Below are 4,276 nucleotides of genomic sequence, written 5' to 3'. Positions count from 1 at the left end.
AACAGTGGGTTATCTGTGCAAAAGATGGTGGCAGAGGGGACGAGACATCACCCCATGATAACATGATGTCTTGTTCTTGAGGGGTTCTCCACTGATGGCTTTGAAGAGGGAAGCTTCCACATTGTGAGCGGGTCTGTGGAGAAGGCCGGTGATTTGAGGAAGGGGGTGGCCTCTAGCTGCCGAGAGCTGCCCCACTGGCGGGACCCCTACAACCACAGGAGGGGAACTGTGTCAACAACCCGAGGGAACTTAGAAGGTGACCTTTCTGTGGTGGAGCCTCTGAGGGGACCTGCCTGTTAGATCCTCAGGCGAGATCCTGAGCAGGGGACCCAGACACCCTGTGCCCTGACTGGTGACCTACAGAAATCAGAGACAGTAAATGGCATGTTGTTTTAACTGCGAGTTTCTGGTAGCTTGTCAGGTGGTAACAGAAGACGAATGTACTCAATGAAAACATTTTTCTCGTCAGAAAATCCCCCACGCGTTCAGTATTATTCATTCGGTCACACGGTCTTGGGATCGACGGTGGGCCTGGCATCGTCTGAGGGACTTGGGATGGAAGTGGACTGAACAAAGATGGTGCCCAAAGGCACGTACTGTCCAGTGAGGAAAGGAATGGGTGAGGGAGACAGACAAGCCAGGACACATTGCGTTAGGGCGCCCTGAGCGCTCTGGGGGACAGGAGGACCGGTGACGGGACGGTGGCTGGTTAGTTCTGTGGTCGTCTGGAGAAGGAGAGTTGCAGCTGGAAGAACCATCCAGCAAGGACCCTCAGGCCCAAGTGAATCCGGCCTGTGTGAAGACGGTAAGGGGGCCAGGGAGGCTGGAGTACAGGCCGCAAGGGGAGCACACTGGGGGGTGAGGTCAGGAGGGTCCCGGGGTGTTCATCCTGTACGGCCTGGTGGGCCATTTACCCTGAGAAACCCCCGCAGGGTGCACGGCGGGGATGGTTTAAAATGATCTCTCCAGCAGTGGTAACAACGTAGACCAGGGCAGGGCAGGGAAGGAAGGGAGCCATTGGATTCCCCACCCCCCCACCCCCCAAGAGACGCCAGTGACCGTGACCATGACTGACGGTGAGAGGTGGCTGGACTCTGGCTCCATCCTGAAGATCCAGTGGACAGGATTTTCAGGGAAATTGGACACGGCGGAGGAGAGGAAGGGAGGAAGGTGCAAAGATTCTGGCGGAGCGAACGGGGAATGAAGGTCTGGGTGGACAGATGGTGGGGGGGATGGAGAGCAGGAGTCTGGTGGGGCGTGTTGGGTCTGCAGTGTGTTTTAGACATCTAGATGGAACTGCCTACCAGGCAGGTGGATAGACAAGACTGGAATCAGCTCGAAGAGTCAACGCTGCAGAGACACCTTCAGGAGTCCCTCGTGCATGGCTGGTGTTCCCAGCCATGGGACTGCCTGGGATCACAAGGGGGTGAGGAAGGGGAGGAAGGAGAAGAGGGTCAGAGATTGAAGAAGGAGAACCAGCAGCCCAGGCTGACAGCGAGCCCCCAGCGAAGCCGGAAGAAAACCCAGCAGCCTTGGGGCTACTAGAAGCCAAGAGGAACAGAAAGCACGCAGCTGGGCCCAGTGCTGCTAAGAGGTCAAGTTAGGTGAGGATGGAGAATTGCCCATTGGGTTTAGCAACGCGGAGGTCACGGGTGACTGTGACACCAGCGGTTACAACAGAGCGGTGGGGGCGGAAGCCTGGTGGGTGTAAGAGGCCACGGGGGAAGGTAATTGAAAGCAGAGACTCTGCACGGCTCTCTCGAATTTTGCTGCAAAGGGGAGCAAAGGAACGAGAGGGCAGCCAGTAGAGGAAGTGGAGTCACGAGGGGTTTTTGTTTTGTTCTGTTTTCCTTTTAAACGGGAGACGTGGCACGTTTGTGTGGTTGTGGAAGAGATCCACCCAGAACAGGGAATCCGTGTTGCAGGAAGGAGAGGGGAGGTTTTCTGGAGCAGTGTCTTCGAACAGGGGAGAGGGAATTAGATTAATGCACGTACAGAGGGTCTGGCTTTAGAGAGAACAGCTCCTCCCGGAAGCCTGCCCGTGAGCCGACTCCCAGGAGAAGATGCCGGAAGGTGGGTGATGAGTCAGCCGTCGTTGGTGGAAATTCTCTTTTGATTGCTCCCTTTCTCTGGGAGGCAGGGAGTGGGTTCATCAGCTGAGAGAGAATGGGGGGAGGTTGGAGCTGGCGGACAGGGCAGAACGTGTGGACCGCGCAGCTCAGAGGCAGTGAGAGGACCCAGGCACATCAGGGCTGTGCTGAATGCCTTGACCATGAGCTGCACGGAGGCCACCCCGGAGGCGGCGGGGAGAGGGCATCCTCCTCCAGTCACCTTCGGCTGGCCAGATGCAGGCGTGAGCCTCCGGCTGACATTCTTGCCGAGTGAGCACAAGGAAATGCAAGGAACAGGAGCTCCAGGATGTGGGCCAAGGTGTGGCCATCAGCCCCCCTTAGCCAGCGGATGGGACCCAGGCGAGGAGGGCATGTCAGCTCTTCGTTTGAAGCAAGGAAGCCCGGCCACCCCAGCACCCACCCGTCGTGCGGGGTCTGCGTGGATTCCCGGCTCAACGGACCGCCTGCCTTTGCATTCTGAGCCAATCTGAAGCATCCTACTGAAGTTGGGAATGGCCTGTCCTCCCCCTGCACAGTCCATCAGCCGTCACCCAGAAGCACGTCCACACTCACGGACTGACCGTGATGGAGGACACTTTAGCCACCGGAACAAGAGCTCTCAGATGCGGCCACTGGGGCCTTTCAAGAGCTATTTGGCAGGGGAAGGGGGGGGGCGGGGTTCTAAATGATTAGCATGACTGCCCCGTGAAAACACAAGCTGGGGCGAAGGCAAAGTGAATGCAAGAGTAAGGAGAGGGACAGGGCTATGGAAGTGGTAGAAAAGCCGGAGGAGAAGGAAGTGACGCTTACGGTGATGAGACCCCGAGAGCCCTGGGCTGGCTTGGAACCCGCAGACAGGGCCGGCACCCTGACTTGCTGCTATGCCCGACGGCCAACGTATATTTATCTTTTCCGTGTTGGGGGCTGCGGGTCTGTGGCCGATAACGTGGTCTTGAAGTGGCTTTCGTCTTGGAGCAGGTGTAGGGACCAGATGGCATCATCCTCGCGACGGAGGCTGTGGATGGAGGCCCTTCCCGCCGGGTCGCCCGCCCTGAGAACACGGCCACCACACCCTCCTAGCCCCTCGACCTGTCGCCGAGACGCAGCGGCGGCTGATGGGCGGCTGATCGCAGATTAGAGCGGGCTAATTCTTTCCTTCCCAAGCGGTGGCGGCCGCCGGTGTGTGTGTGGGATGGCTGTCTGCTGGAATGCTGGGTGCACAAGTACCTATGTTAGGGCCTTTGATCTCCCACTCCAATGACACAGATTTATCAAATGTTTGCCTCTTTCTGCCTCTTTGAAAGGCTGATTTATAGGACGCGGCCTTTGCCTCCCTTCCTTTCTTGAAATATGAAGTGTTTGTGAATAGCCAAGGTAATATTTAATATCCTGCCAACGAGGCTTTGCACTTGCTAACAAATGAAATACATCCCCGCCAAATGGCCCACATCTGTTTGGGCTCCTCTTTTTGACTAAACAAATTAGCATTAAAATACTTCCCCGGGGTATGCCAAGTGTCCCTTTCTAGCTGAGGGAGCAGGGACAATTCTGAGGGAGAGGGCCACGGCCTGGGCGAGCGGGAGCACTGTGCGAGGCAGATGTTTTCCCCCTTCCCGAGGGTCTGGGGGGGAGTGGGTGCCCAGCAGGCTGGTGGCTGGGGGACGGTCAGACAGACCCCTGGCGGGCTGGAAGAGGCCTCTCCCTCTGTTCCCTGCACATACCCAGGGTTGGGGTGTGTGGGGGAGGCAGCCTCTGAAAAATGGACTGGCTGCCTCATTTCTGGCTCTTGATCGGGAAGCGTTTTACCCCAAACGATTCCTAAGAAAGCGGAAGTGTCTTCCTAGGAACATCTTATTTAGAGAAGAAAGTGCCCAAAGGTGAAAGGTGCCCATTAGGGTATTCTTTTCAGGCTCTGCCTCCCCCTGAGTAGGGGTCTGGCTAGGAAATCCCAGGGGTGCAGCTGATTTGGAGTAAAGAACAGGTAGGGAGATGCCCTGGGTTTTCATCTGGTATTTGGCTTTATGATAAACTGACCTTGATCCGCACCTGCAAATAGGTGTGGTCTTTCTTGACAGTGACTCCCGGACCACAGGTTTAATAGGGTCCGGACAACCATATCACGGGCAAAACCTTCAGCTTGCCGCCGTGGTGATGGGGGGGGGGGG

At 56.9% G+C, this 4,276-nt stretch overlaps 1 long non-coding RNA gene across 1 annotated transcript in view; it reads left to right on the top strand.

The window, feature by feature from the left end:
- The first annotated feature begins 1,757 nt into the window (after positions 1-1,757).
- LOC121102624 overlaps positions 1,758-4,276 on the top strand; it is a 9,823-nt gene continuing 7,304 nt past the window's right edge. The window contains exon 1 of the long non-coding RNA XR_005834745.1: positions 1,758-2,073. This is a non-coding gene — a long non-coding RNA (uncharacterized LOC121102624). The remainder of the gene's footprint in view (positions 2,074-4,276) is intronic.

This window comes from Ursus maritimus, unplaced genomic scaffold (genome assembly GCF_017311325.1).
Source record: "Ursus maritimus isolate PB19 unplaced genomic scaffold, ASM1731132v1 scaffold_14, whole genome shotgun sequence".
NCBI classification, from domain to species: domain Eukaryota; kingdom Metazoa; phylum Chordata; class Mammalia; order Carnivora; family Ursidae; genus Ursus; species Ursus maritimus.
This window is presented reverse-complemented; position numbering and strand designations above follow the sequence as displayed.